The sequence below is a fragment of the Tamandua tetradactyla genome, chromosome 16, assembly GCF_023851605.1.
Source record: "Tamandua tetradactyla isolate mTamTet1 chromosome 16, mTamTet1.pri, whole genome shotgun sequence".
Lineage (NCBI taxonomy): Eukaryota > Metazoa > Chordata > Mammalia > Pilosa > Myrmecophagidae > Tamandua > Tamandua tetradactyla.
The window spans coordinates 67515081-67530426 of record NC_135342.1 but is presented as its reverse complement, the minus strand read 5'-3'; the positions used below and the strand labels follow the sequence as shown (position 1 = coordinate 67530426).

Here is a 15346-nt window from a genome sequence, read left to right as displayed (position 1 = left end):
CCTGGATGCCTTAGATTGGACATTTCTATAGACTTGTTTTAATTGGGACATTTTCTTGGCCTTAGAACTGTAAACTAGCAACTTATTAAATTCCCCTTTTAAAAGGCATTCTGTTTCTGGCATATTGCATTCCGGCAACTAGCAAACTAGAACAAATACCTAGGGCAATATATAAGATTCCACAAAGGTTCCATGCACTAGGGTAACTCTTGAAAATCTACAACCTCCAGGTGGGTCCCTGGACTAGACAAAAGTCTTAAAATGCAGAGGGGCCAGCCCTTCCAGAACATCAACTAGTTCTACCACCCATGCCATATAATCGACAGCCCTTTCCAATATGAAAAATTTAGAATGGGTATAGTACCCATTTAGGTACTAAAAAGTGGAAGAAAGATCAAGGTAATGGTAGAGGTATACAGATAATTCCAGTTTAACAAATGAGTTCTGAATCATTACACTGATATTTCTTTTAGCCTCCAGTACTTTAAAGCAGCTAGAAATAAAAACCTAAAAGTATGGAATTGTAACCCATACCAAATTCTGAAATCTATTCTACAACGAATTGTTACAATGAACTTCGAAATTTATTGCTTCTATGTATATATGTTATTGAAAGAGAAAGAAGAGAATAACAGAGAAGATATGATTTAACAAATAAATATGACTGCTGAATCATTTTATTGGTATTTCTGTTGGTCTCCAGTGTCTTGGAGAAGCCAGAAGAAAAAATGAAAAATCTTGGAACTGTAACTCATACCAAACTTTAAAATCTGTTCTATAACAACTTGTTAAAATATACTTGGAAAATTATTGTTTTTGTATATATATTTCACAATTTAAAAAAAAAAAAGGAATGAGGCACTGATATGCACTACCACATGGATGAACCTTGAAAACATTGTAAGTTAAAGAAGCCAGACACAAAGGCGTGATTCCATTTATATGAAATGTCAAGATCAGGCAAATCCAGAGGGACAGAATGTATACCGGTGGTTGCCTGGAGCTGGGAGAGAGGAGAGAATGGGATGTGATTGCTAATGGTGACCAAGCTCCATTTGAAAATGTTTTAAAATTAGACAGTGGTGATGGCTGTACAACCTGTGAACAAACTAAAAACCACTGAATTGTACAACTTAAAAGGGTGCCTTATATCTCAAAAAAAAGAAAACCAAAAATAAAACTTATGAAGACATCGAAGGCAAAATAAATAGAGATGCATACGTGATTGTAAAGAATGTAGCTCTTTCCTTAAGTGAGAAATCTTTGCTCTTTGTATTTTTAATGTAATCTATGGCAGGACACTACAAATTCACAGCACCTGCACTGACAGCAAGATTCGTTTAGGGACGGGGGGAGGTGCCACACATTATACAGAAATGAGCAGAAAGCTGGCAAGAGCGGCTGGCGGGACCGGCTGGCAGGACCAACGAGGCCTCACCTAGCAGGGGACATTCCAAAGATGCATGAGTTCGAGACTCACGGTGCCCGTGGCAAGGGCAGCGGGAATGAAAAGGATGCCAGGAGGGGTGCCAAGACACGAGAATGCAGGGCCTGTGTTCCACCCACGTACCCTAACACTACAAATACTAACAATTAATGCCAAATGACTCTCTGGTTTCTCCTTCACTAGTGCCACTGACCACAAACCCGCTGCTCGTCAAAGAAACACACTCCACTGTCACGTGGCTGGGGTTTTCCCCGTGACAACTATCTTTTGGAGCTCTGGCTACCCAGAGCATGTCGTGCTAGATGCGGGGTGGGTGTTACCGTACCCCCCACCCACTCACACACCCACACACGAGCAGAGCTTCCCCGAGCTCACAGTCTGAGGAGAGGACACAAAGCAAACAAGCCCAGCTACAGACACACCATCATCTGCCTCCTAGATCTGCCTCTTAGTCCCCTACAAAATGCCTAGCTCCCATCTCCCAGGCTCTCTCCATTTATTTTAAGAGAGCCCTTCTAAGACAGCCTTTCCTTCAATACCCGCCCTCTGCTCTCCCCCGCTCTCCCTGGGCTGGTTTCCACAATTCCTTCTCCAGGAAGCCGGTTGGTTCCCAATTCCCTCACTGCCCCCCCCACCCAGGGACACACCGTGGCCTACAGCCACCCACCTGAGGACCAGCCACGGGATGTGCAGGGCCCGGTGCTAAGTGAACATGCAGGGCCCCTTGTTCAAAAACTGTCGAGAATCTCAAGACGCCAACAGCAGAGCAGAGCACCCGGCCCGCACGCCCGGCTCAGGACAACCCACCCCAGGGAGAACAGGAGGGCAAAGCTCCGAGCCACCAGCCCTTTGGCCCTCCGGGAGCAGGGGGCAGACGGTCAGCACTGGCTGCACCAAACCGGACCAGGATCTCACCAGCCCCCACCCCTTAGAAGTGGTTGCTGAAATTGGTCAGAGCAGAAATCGTAAACTGAACTCAAAGGCTAAGGAAAAGCAAGGGTTCCAAATCTGCCACAACTATAAAATGAATGTAAACTTTCAAAAACCCTAAGTAAAGTGAAGAGTCCTTTCCGACCACAGACCTCCTCCTGGAAGGCCCCCCACCAAGGCCCTGGCATGGGCTCAGGAACCTCACAAAGGTTCAGCTCACCCACAGTGGGGACAGCAGGGGGACAGCACAGGGCGTGACCCGGGGACCACTGCCAGCAGCAGAAAGGAGAAGCTGAAGGGGCAGGACCCGCCCCCAGAGACACAGCCCAGGGGAGAGCCTCCCCCGGCAGCCAGTGGCCCGATACCCTCATTCCCGTGTGACTTCTCTTGACCTCTGGTTACATGAAAATCCCAGAAATCAGGAGACACCCCTCAGAAGGCAGGATATTGCATCAAAGTCCAAACAGCTAAACCACAGCCAGATTAATTGTTGAGGAGCTCAAGAGCTACAGGCAAAAAATATGACGAGGCACAGGGGCAGTGGGGAGGATCCAAAACCTTGGAAGGCCAGGAGTCGTGGGGAGTTTAACATCCCCAGAGCATCCTGCAACCAAGGAGAGCCTGGAGTTCGGTGGGTAAATACACCACCTTCCCGGTGCCACCTGCCCCCCCATGCCCTCCCCTCCCCAGTGTCCTATGTGCCCCACCATCATCAGAAAGCAGATAAAGCCCGAGACAGGAGACAAAGTTTGCTGTCTCCGCTCTTGACTATTCCAGGACAAAACATTGGTCCAAAGGCGGCAGCCCACTTCCCTTCCGAATCGAGAGGGGAGTTCACTACACGGTAGCAGGAAGAACAAGAGGGACAAGCAGCGAGCGCCAACGAAAAATAGTAGCAGCCTCAGTGAGGGCCTGGACAGTAGGACACGATTCTGCAAAACAAGCAGAGCCGGGGAGAAAGAAGAGTGGTTTGGAAAAGATGTGGCTTTCCAATCCCACGTGAGATGGCGTGTCAACGGGACAAGAGCTGGATGAGCAAAGAAAGCAGCGGAGGAGGCCAGGCGTTCCCTGCACTGGGTAAATGAAGACGAAACCTCGCAGGGCTTGGACTAAAGCCATCAGGCACAAGGCATGCGGGTGCAGATGCCAGGAAGGAGAAAGAGCAGAAGCTGCTTGAGGAAGCAGAAGTGAACCAGGAGACGGTCCAAGGCGTGAAAGGAAAATTAGGAAAACGAGAGAGATCCTCCATACAACCTGCTTGAGAAGTGTTTTAGGACAAACACACCCAAAGAAAGTGACACTTCAACAAACCAGGTCCCGTAAAAACAGCTCTAAGAAATAAGCAGTCATCAGAAACTCCCAGGGAAATGCCTGGAAAGACCAGAAATCTCTTGTGGTCCCAATGCCAGTTCCTGGGGGTATCATCTGAGGTGTCCAGTGCAGTCTTTACCTCCCATCCTACCGCTGAGGTCACACCCATGGATGCAAGAACCTTCTCTGCTAACGGAGTCCCAGCCCACCAGCCATTTCCCTGAGTTCCATCATTGCACGGAGATGAAGACACCCACCGTGCCAGGATCTGCCAGATCACCACCCCACCTGTGTGTGTGGGGGGGGGGGGCACCTGTCTCCCCTTCCTTCCACTATCTTAAATCTTCCCAAGAAAATGCAACCTGTGCCTTCCGCAAATAAGAACCTTCCACCCAAGAGGGTATATGCAGACAACAATCTGGGGGTTGGGGTTTAAAAAGAAACAACCCACTTCGGACTCTAAAAAGACCACTCCCTACACCGTTCCCTGCATCCAGCAATGAGCAGACCTGCAAGGTTCCCTCTTCTCGTGCGGGAGGGGCCCAGCCAAGCCTGGGGTTGCTGAGCCTGCTGGGACACGCCAGCACCTTGTCCTAAGGCTCCTCGGAGGCCTGTCCTGACCCCAGGTCTGTGCTTGGCTGACACTGGCTAACACCTCCCTGGCCACCTCTGTTTCCTGCCATGTTTCCTGCTCCTTTAGGCCCTTTTCTGGTCTTTCCCTTAAAAGTGGAACTATCGGTTCTGCCGTCTGTGGTTTAAAACACAATTAAAAGTGCATTCACCGCAAGAGATTACCTCCAGCTCTTAGGGCCCGCAGAATTAGCCACTTAGCTCACATTCTACTGGATAGTAAAGGACTAATTAGAAAACGGATGCTGTGTTTAACGCCTTAGAACTCCTTTTCCGGCTAAGTAAAAAGAGACATGACAAAAACCAAGCCTAGGTTTTTGAGTCTTTTTGGATGCCCGGCCAGGCTTGGGAAGCAGTCCTTCTATCACATGGGCCTGGGGTTTGGAAAGTCTGGAACCCATCAGCTTGGAAAGTCCCCTTACCATGATTTCACCTGCTCTTCCCAGTAGTGCCCAGAGGCAGATGGAGAGCGCCAAGGTTCGGGGGGCCTGGCTCATGCGCAGGGATGAGAACTGGGGGCCCACTCCACAGGGAATGCGTCAAAGCAGTGGTTCTCCACTGGGGGTGGCCAGGCCCCTCTCCCCCCAGGACACATTTGGCAATGACTGGAGACATTTTTGGTTGTCCACTGTGTGTCTGTGGGGGGGGGAATGGGACTACTGGCCATCTGACGGGTAGACCCTGGGGATGCTGCTCAACATCCTACAGGCCACAAGTTGCCCCCCCAACCCCGCACCGCCCCACAAAAAGGAATTACCCAGCCCCAAATGCAATGGCAATGCCAAGGGTGAGAAACTCTGGTCTAGAATAAAGGCACCTGGACCCTTCCCCCCACCCCCCCATGCATCCTATCTTGAGTCATGACCTCTGAGCATCTTAGGAAGGCCCTGTTGCTAGGGGGAAAACAAATTATTCATGCATACACAGACAGAGGGTGGGGGGGTTCATCGGCTCCTTGCGCCCATTTATGAGTACCCCACCCCCACGATCCCAGGGATCCGACCGGGCTGCAGAGAGGCTTGGTAACTTGTCCACAGCGGCACAGCGAGTCAGAGGCAAAGCCCCCGGGCCCTGCTGTGAGGGGAACACGGAAGGCCCAAGCGAGGGGTGGGGGGAGGCAGAGGGGTGACAAGGGTGGGCTTGAGGCCGAGGCAGCTGCCCAGGCCCTGAGCCTTTGCTGCTCGGGCTGCCGCTGGGTGCCTCCCACCAGGCCCAGGGGGGCCCAGCGGAGTTACATGGCCCGGCAGTCAGCTCTGAGGCCTCTCACGGGTGCACTCGCAGCTCCCAAACCTGCCCGCTCACAGGGTCCCCGAGGCCCCCTCTCCTCAGCAGGCAGCAGTCTGAAACGAGAGCCAGGAAAACCCTGAGGTGATCCTTCCCCTCCACTGAGCCTCTCCAGTCCCCTCCACCTCCCTCCGATGTCCCCAGAGGCGATGTGGGGCTGGGGCCAGCTGACGGCAGGGCAAGGACCCACCTGTGTCTCCTCCTCGCACTGGGCAGGGGACAGCGCAGCCTGGGGACGGGGCCTGGCACGTCCTCTGTCCTCATTTCCCCTCTGATCACTGGTTTCCTGTCGAAATCCACTGCAGCCCGACATCCTCGCTTCTGGGGAGGCCTGTGATGATGGAAAAAGGACATTCAGCTGCCCTCACGGGCACCTTTTTTCTTGTGCTTTGCAAGTATACACTCTTACAGATCCAACTGTTTTAGAAAACAGTAGCCCACCACATTTAAGTTACCCTCCTGCTATATGTGCAGAAGGCTGATTTTTTTTTTTTAGATGAATAAAACACTGTGAAGCTAATGTCTGCCCGTCCCCCCATTCCTGCCTGACCCCCTTCCCCACCCCTGGCACTACCTGGGTGCCATATTTCTCACTGCCACGGGGCAGCCACGTTGCCAGCATCAGTACGTCCTACGGTCTGGTGTGTTTGGACAACTGGGTCCTACGTGGGCCCATCTCTCAAGGATGCCCAGTTCATCCTTTGGCTGCTGTGTCACCCCCATGGGGCACAGGGTGACTCTGGGAAGGGGATGGGAAATGCCCAGCCCAGGGCCAGTCCCCACAGCAGGAGCAGGTCAATGTCCATGGCTCTGATCCACTGAGGGACCCCAAGAGGAGACAAAAATCATGGTTCAGCTCCCCACTGTCCACGCAGCAGCATCACAGCCTGAGATGCTGTGGGGTACACGCTGCATCCCAGAGCAGACTGGGAGGGAGGACCCCCATCCACTGGTGCAGCGTGGGGACGTGAACGTGTCACATTCGCACAGTGAGCAGCAGCCAGGAGGGACGAGCCCTCGCTTAGCTGCCTTTGTGCCTGGTGGCATCATCCCATTCTCCTTCCTCCTCATGAAGATGCATATACCACTATGTGATGATATTGTGAGTTACTGATTACATAACAAGAATGGAATGATCACACGGTAAGAATGTTTGTGTTTGTATGTTGTTATGTTTAATTAATTAATTTTTTTAAAGCCTCAGCAAGTTTGCTTGAGCCATGGAGGCAAGAGGAGGTGAGGCGGGCAAGAAAGGATGGGCACCCCATGGGGAACATGGGGGCTGGACGAGCCGAGGGGAGTCAGGGGCAAAGGCTTGGGGCAGGAGCACTGGGTGTGGGGCAGCACACAGCGGGTTCCGTGGGCAGATGGGGGCTGCTCAAGGCTGGGAACAGGAAAGTGACATCATGAAGAATGTGCTCATGCAGAGTCCCAAAACAAAGGCTGTCCCCTGTCATTCTGCAAGCACAGTGCAGTGTGGTACTACCGTCCTGCCTTGCTGACCAAGGACCCAGGGTGCTCAGCAAGGGGGGGGCTCCTAAGGGTAAGCTTAGGGCTCCTGGGAACAGAAGCTGGCAGGGCACGAGGTGGGCCCCAGGCAGCCGCCTTTTCACCCTGACCCTGCCACTGGCCTGCTAAATGACCTAGAAAACCCTTTCAGCCTTCTGGGAGCTACCCCAGCCCCTCAGAGCCAGCGAGGACAGTCTCGCTTCGCTATGGTCTACACCACGGCCTTCTGGTAGGGTGCCATCTGAGACTGAAACAAAAACGGTCTGACCAGCTCCGGCCTGCCCTGATGGGGGATCTGACTTCGGCCTCTGGCCTCTGGCTTTTCTCTGTCTTTTTGGCTGGCCCTCCCAGCCTCGCTGCTTTCCTGGCTCCCCCTATCCCCAGGCTGGCCCACAGCTTGTCCCGCTCGCGCATCCATCCCCAGGACTCTGGATTCACAGCATCTGGTTGGGGGAGGAGCCCGCCCATGACAGGGTGGATCCTGGGGTCACAGAGAAGCTGGTTCACCGGCGGCAGTAGCATGATTTTCTTTTTCTGATATTTCTGTCTCTATTGGCAATTGGGCTTGTTTGAAATAAGGCTGAGAGTGGACCAGATGGCCACCAGGAGGCAGCAGATGACAAATGCTTCACCTGGAAATAATTTGCCGAATTCATACAAAATATAGAGCAGGGCTTCCCAAACTTGGATGAGCCTGGACACAAGATAGCAATACATGATGGGAATTTGGGTGGGATCTTAGAACTTGCCCATACCCTTTAGCACGTGATCTGTGGGGGCCCACAGATGAATAAGATGCCTTCCCGAACTCAAGGAGCTTCTGTCCTCATATATAACTCAGAATAGATGCTCAAAATAGCAGCCACGACAACCTCTCACCTTGAATCATGCTGCGGTACCATCGCTCAATCTAGAAAAACAGAGAAGGGGGAAAGAGGTCAGTGTGGCTAGGTGTAGCCAGGGAAAGCTGTAGCCAGGGAAGGCATCTTGCAGGATGCGCTTCTGGGAAAGGTGAGTTGGATTTCAATGGAGGGAGGGCACCACATTTCAGACCACAAGACCAATGTAACTGAAGTGTATTAAAAGGACAGGAAAGGGATCAGCAGAGCCAGGGCACCTGGGAAGTTTGGGCAGCAGTGAGAGAAAAAAGTGGACGGAGAGGGAGGCTTAGACCCCAGGCACCCTGAAAGCGGGCAAAGGACTCACAGCCTGGTAAAGCTGGTTCAGGCCTGGGCAGGAGGCCACAGGAAGCCACTGAACTTATTTGAATAAGGGGGAGGTCAGGGCCTTGGAAAGATTTTCTAAGGGTCAGCCTGGGCTGTTGAGCATGGAGCAATGAAGGAAGGGGCTACCTCACCCGTGGAGCTCACTGAAGATGGGAACTGAGGCTCATTCATCTCCACATCACCAGGACTTGGCAGAGCTTTGGCCCTTGGAAGGTTTCCTGCAAATGACCATTTCTAAGGTAGACCAGCCTTTAAGCCAAAGGCCATTTAATATTCAAGTCCAGCTCAGAAAAAGGAATAAAGTCCTATTCTTATGACCTTGAGCTTGTTACATCACAAAGTAGGGAAAATAACAGAAAATCCCTCTTAAGCTTACAGTGAGAATGATCTGTAAAAATACATGGTACATGCCCCCTAATTAATGGTAGCATTTGTTGAGTACTTTTCATTTATCAAAGCACCTTCTGTATATGAATTCATTTCACCCTACAATAATACTTTGGAATAAATTTTCTTAGTTCCCCAATTTAAAGGCAAACAAACTAAAAAACCCTCTAGGACGAAAGGGGTAAGATCACAGAGCTCACATATGAGTACAACAGGGGTTTGCATCAGGTGTTTGGGCACTAGCACCCTCTCCTACCCACTCTTTCATAGGGCCACCAACGTGCCCAGGTCTCTGTCCTCGATCCCTCTATGACCCCCAGACCACCCTCCTCTGGCAGACATGGGGGCAAATCTCAATGCTTCCTTCTGAGCCTTGTCCTCTCCTCTGACAGATCCCTGTTTCCAAAGGCCATAAATCCACATGGATGGCGGTTTTCCCTTCGAACTCAACCAGCCCCAAACTTCCCAGCCCATCCTGTAACCTAAGCCAAAGGCAGCAGGTCCCTCGTGCTTCCATTAGTGCATCCAAGTTTTCATTCCTGAGACCTGGTCTCACGCCATGGACTATGGGACATGGAAAGCAGACATCTGTCCTTGGGTGCTTCTCACACACCCAAGCACAGTCAGTGTCGACTTACCTCTCAGTCAAACCAGCGCCCCTCCCTGCTCCCCTGTTTCTGCTCAGAGCACTATCATTCACATGTCCCCTAAGATCTGAAACCCTTCCCTCGGCCCAGCCTCTCTGACATCCTCCTCATTCCCCCAACTGTTCTCTCTTCTCAGAGCCACCTCCCAACTGCCTCTTAGAGTCTCCACTTCCCCCACATTCTGAATGACCAACCGTTCATCCCTGCCCCCCAGCAAACTCAAGTCAAATGCAAACCACCCCTTCTTGAATTTTTCCTTCCACCTCCTCTCCTTGTCCTCTCACCTGTGTCCTCTGCCCCAGAAGCATTAGTTTCTGGGGCGTCTCTTACCCAAAGAACCATAAACTCTTCGCGTCATCTTATTTTTCATCGCCCCCCCCCCACACACACACACCAACAGTGATCACAAAACCATTAATAAGCAGATGTTGAGTGACTGAACGTGGGCTTCGAGCGAAAATTGATGCATAGTCGGCATTTCCTTAAAAAATTTAACAATCAGGCATTTCCCAACAGAGAAAACATAAAATTTCCCATAGCCACAGCCCAGGCCACTGCCCCTTGCACATCACACCTGTCAAATTTTTGCTGCTTTATCTGTGTATTCTGTTTCCATCCTCTGAAATACTATGACGAGCCAAATATTTCTTGAATGAATGAATTCAATGTTAAAGATCACTTAATTCAGAGAAATTTACACTTGACGACTGTTTCCAATAGGAAGTCTGTTAAAAGTACAATCCCCACGCCCCCTCTTTGCTAAGACTTACCGTCTATCAGAATCTCTGCGGTAAGGCCTGAAGGGCTTTGTTTTTATATATTTGTTTCAGTTTTTCACTTTTCCTTTTAAAATACTTTCAACTAATAAAAGAGTTGCAAAAATAGTTCCCATATATCCTTCAGCCAGCTTCACCTGAACATAATACAATTATTAGAGCCAGACATTCACACTGATATAATACAACCAACTCATCTACAAACTTAATTCAAATTTAGCCAATTGCCTGCTAATATTCTTTTTTCGGTTCCAGTATATCTGATCCAAAACATGGTCCCACAAAGCATTTGGCTGTCATTTCTGCTAAAGTAAACCCAGTCTGGGATGGTCCATAGTCTTTGCCTTTTACATGACCGTGACACTTGAAAAGTACTGACTAGTAATTTTAAAGAAGGTCTCTCAATTTGGATATAGCTATAATTTCCTCATGAATAAATTCAGATTATGAATTTTGGGCAAGAATTCTGTCCTCAGTACATCATATCAGGAGGTACATCATATTGTATATCGTTATTGGTAATTTTAGGTTTGTCAACTTGGTAAGGGTTGTATCTGCCAGATTTCTCCACTGTAAAATTACTATTTTTTCCCATTGACGATACTTGCCTGCATAATGATTGCTGTGGAGTTTGCCAAACAGTAATTTTCTATTTCTATCATTCCTTCTACATTTATCATTTAGAATTCTACCATAAGAGCTGTTTTTTCTCTCTCTCTCTTTCTCTCTCTCTATATATATGTTTGTATATATTCAATTATTTATTTATTTCAGGATGCACTCTTAGATGTTTATTTCATTTTATGAATTATAATACATTATAATTTATTATATTTATTTTGTTGCTAAAAGTTACTGTATTTGGCCATTGGGATCCCTTTCAAGTTAGCTCCTGTGTCCTTTTGACATGGCACATCATTTTGTGGGCATTTCCTAACTTTCTGACCCTACAAAAACCAGGAGTTCCTACTGCTACCTTTTATTCTAATACAACATCATTTTAGATCCCCCCCACCCACCCACCCAGATTATTTATTTTGCGAGTGAATGAAACCCCATGTTTCTAAATATCAGAACTATATTTAATAGGTACAAAAAAAAAGTGTCAGTCTACTTTCATACCTTCAACCCATTCCCTGTGCACATTTTTTTCTACACTGTTTGTACCCATATCCTATAGGTAACCAATTTCATGGTTTCTGGTTTACTCTTCCTGTATCTTTTTGACCAAATGGTAGATACGGGTATATTTTCTTATACCTCTTCTTTTTTACATGCATATTATAGATACGTTTTGGCACTTTCAGGAGATAGAAATAGGGTTGATGCTGGGTAACCGGAACTGAAGGGATCCAGATTGTGCAACGGGACTGACTGTAAAAATTCAGAAATCGATATCACAATGCTACCCAACTGTAATACAATAATGTTAGAATACTGAATGACGCCGAATGTGAGAATGATAGAGGAGGTCTGGGGGCACAAATGAAATCAGAAGGAAAGATAGACGATAAAGACTGAGATGGTATAATCTAGGAATGCCTAGAGTGTATAATGATAGTGACTAAATGTACAAATTAAAAAATGTTTTTGCATGAGGAAGAACAAAGGAATGTCAATACTGCAGGGTATTGAAAATAGATGGTAATTAATATTTCAATATTAATTTAAAAACTTATGTGTGAGACGAAAGCAAAAAATGTTTATTTGGTACAAAGTTTATATTTCGACTGGTGCATTTCCTAATATAACTTATATGGACAGCGTAATTGAACACCATAGTATTTAGAACCTTGAGTAGGGCATGAGATTTTGTAGGTTTGTCCAGAGTGATGCCCCAATAAATCCCAGAGTGATTTGAACAGTGAATAAAAAAGTATTTACAGAGTCCTCTTGAGGGAATGGTGAGAAAGGGGGAAAATCCAACTTCCCCAAGTGAAGAACTCTTGATATTCTCACAAGCAGTGGGGACAACCAAAGCAATAGGCTGAGCCCCCAGTCTTGGGGGTTGTTCATATGAAACTTAACCCTGCAAAGGATAGGGTAAGCCTACTTAAAATTAGGCCTAAGAGTCACCCCGAGGAGAACCTCTTTTGTTGTTCAGATGTGGCCTCTCTCTGTCAGCCAACACAACAAGCAAACTCACTGTCCTCCCCCTCTCTACGTGGGACATGACTCCCAGGGGTGTGGACCTTCCTGGCAACGTGGGACAGAAATCCTAGAATGAGCTGGAACTCAGCATCAAGGGATTGAGAAAACCTTTTCGACCAGAAGGGGAAAGAGCAAAATGAGACAGAATAAAGCGTCAATGGCTGACAGATTCCTAATAGAGTCAAGGGGTTATCCTGGGGGTTATTCTTATGCATTATATAGATATCACCTTTTTAGCTGAGGTGTAGTGGAGAGGCTGGAGGGAACTGCCTGAAAATGTAGAGCTGTGTTCCAGTAGCCATGTTCTTGAAGATGATTGTACAATGATATAGCTTTCACAATGTGACTGTGTGATTGTGAAAACCTTGTGTCTGATGCTCCTTTTTTCTACCTTATCGACAGACAAGTAAAACATATGGATTAAAAATAAATAAATATGGGGGAACAAATGTTAAAATAAATGTAGTAGATTGAAATGCTAGTGATCAGTGAAAGGGAGGGGTTAGGGGTATGGTATGTATGAATTTTTTCTGTTTTCTTTTTATTTCTTTTTCTGAATTGATGCAAATGTTCTAAGAAATGACCATGATGATGAAAAAAAAGAATGTTCATGTTGTATGTTGATTAGTTTTATTAATAAAAATTTTTTTTTAAATTTAAATTACCTTGGGAAGAACTGGCATTTTAATGATGTTGACTCATGATATCCAAAAACAGGGAATGCCTTTATATTCGACTTACTTTTGTATCTTTCAGAAGTATTGTAAAGTTTTCTATTTATAGATTTTTCACATTTCTTATAAAGTTTATTCTTGTTTTTAATTTCCTTTGTTGCCATTATAGTTGGGTTTTCCCTTCTCCTATGCCCTCTAAGCTAGTTATCATTTTTATATATGAAGGCTAGTGAGTTCTGCGTGTTAACTTTATAGTTTCCAGTCTTACTGATATTTTTGATTCTCTTGAGTTTTCCAGTTATATTATCTGCAACAATTTTACTTATTTTTTATCAATTCTCTAATTTAATTAAATGGTTGACATGTCTCGTATAATGGTGACTATCAGTATACATGTATATACTATATATTATGTCATATATATAATATAGTACATACTGTCTATACATAATCATGTTAAGATAGTATCAATTTTTATTGTTATGATTATTTTTATTAGGGATAAGCATCAACTTTTTGTTGACTATTTTATCTATTAATGTGGTGTTTCTTATTAACAGAATTTTTAATATTGACCCACTATCATATTTCTGGACTCAGTCCACTCAGTTACGGCATTATTTTCTTAATGTAGCATCAGATTCTGTTTGCTAATATTTTATTTGGAGTTTCTACCTTGATATATGTGACACTGACTTGTAGGTTTTCATTAGGTTTAGGTATCAATGTTATATTTGCTTCAGATATATAATCTAGAAATTTTCCTTCATTTTCAATAATCTGGAACAATTTATAAACCATTGGAACTCTCTGGACTATGAAGGTTTGATAGAACTTTCCTGTGAAAACCTCTGGCCTTGATGCTTTAACTTTTTAATTTTTTATTATTTTTAAGTTTTTTCTTATAAAACATTTCAAACATACACTAAAGAAGGAATAGTTTAATGAATCCCATTATTTATCATTCAGCTTCAATAATTACCAATATACTGCCAAATGTTCCATTTTACCACTTCCTCATCCCCTACCTCTTAAAGGTTATTTTTTTTAACAGCTTCGTTGAGGTGTAACTTACATACCATAAAATGCACTCATTGCAAGTGTACAATTTGATGATTTGTAGTAAAATTAGAGTTTGTATAGCCAATACCACCAACCAGGTTAGGATTTTCCTCACGTAGTTCCCCATGCCTGTTTACTGTCAAAACAGAGAATGTAATTCAAAACAAATTCTAAATCGTAGGGACTGCCAGGAAATAAACCACAAAATTTAGGAAATTTGTCTTCTTGGGGGAAGCAAGGGAATACAATGGGGGGGGGCACCCAGAAACTGCAATAGTATTGGTAAAATTCTGAGTCTTAAAAGTTGCATGATGGCTACATGGGGGTTGTTGAATTATCGCTCACTACAACTTCTATATGCATTATATACAGTCTTTTGTAGATTCAGATACTACCTTTTTCTTTCTTTTTTTTTTTGCTAGGAGGGAACCCACTCACTTAAAATCCTGTGCTATAAAAGAAAGTTCCTGCCAGCCAGGACCACAGCCCTAAACTATCCCCCAAGAGATCCTCCTACAAACAGCTGGTTGAGGAAATATTCATCACTTTCAAAAAAAAAAAAAGTATAAAAACGTACCAGCATAAGAACTGTTAAAAAAGCAAAAGAGAGGATGACAAACAGAAAAGGAAAACTGAATGAGTAGTAGGAAACTACTCAGCAAAAAAAAAAACAGACATGAGATTGTAGGTGAAAATGCCTAAAAGTGTTGACAAAATTCGTAAAATTTAAAGGCAAGAACACTTTGATTAGGAAAAGAAAAAAGAAAGAAAAATCAAAGTTAATAAGAGCTCAGGGAAGAGATGGTGAGACTATAAAAAAAAATCTGGTTGGAATCAAAAAGAAGAGGTGGAAAACAAACAAACAAAAAGACAAAATTAGAGGGAACACTAGGGAAGACAGACATGGGAAAACACAACTAGGGAAATGGGACAACAACAAGAAAAGCAAGCAAATGAAGTGGGAATTAAGAAGGGACAAGAATCAGAGAAAATAATTATTCAAGCAAGACATCAGGCCAAGGAGAGCCAACATTCTCCCAAAGAAGGAAATAATGGAGTAAAACAAGTAACTGAAGAGTTGACCCAAGATAATTTTCCAAAAAGAAAAGATAAAACCTACAAATCAAAAACGGCACAAGGGCAAATCAAAATCACAAGGAGATAACCAATTCACAGTCACTAGGACGGCTGTGATGAAAAACTAAGAAAACAGTAAGTGCTGGTGAGGGTGTGGGAAAACCGGAACTCTCAGAACTGCTGGTGGGAATGCAAAATAGCGCAGTCACTTTTGAAAACAGTATGGGAGCTCCTC

At 45.6% G+C, this 15346-nt stretch overlaps 1 long non-coding RNA gene across 4 annotated transcripts; it reads right to left on the bottom strand.

Annotated features, from left to right (window-relative positions):
* Positions 1–2082: 2082 nt before the first annotated feature.
* Positions 2083–9661, bottom strand: LOC143659712 (uncharacterized). 4 transcript variants are annotated; one of them, XR_013163663.1, is made up of 5 exons: positions 9363–9661; positions 8464–8555; positions 7991–8021; positions 5793–5933; positions 2083–5658 (listed from the first exon to the last, which is right to left on the bottom strand). It is a non-coding gene; the product is annotated as an uncharacterized LOC143659712 (long non-coding RNA). The 4 variants fall into 4 exon arrangements; XR_013163662.1 differs by having other exon boundaries at positions 8469–8555; positions 9363–9602; XR_013163665.1 differs by lacking the exons at positions 2083–5658; positions 5793–5933 and adding an exon at positions 5941–7743 and having other exon boundaries at positions 8469–8555; positions 9363–9557.
* Between the last annotated feature and the right edge of the window lie 5685 nt (positions 9662–15346).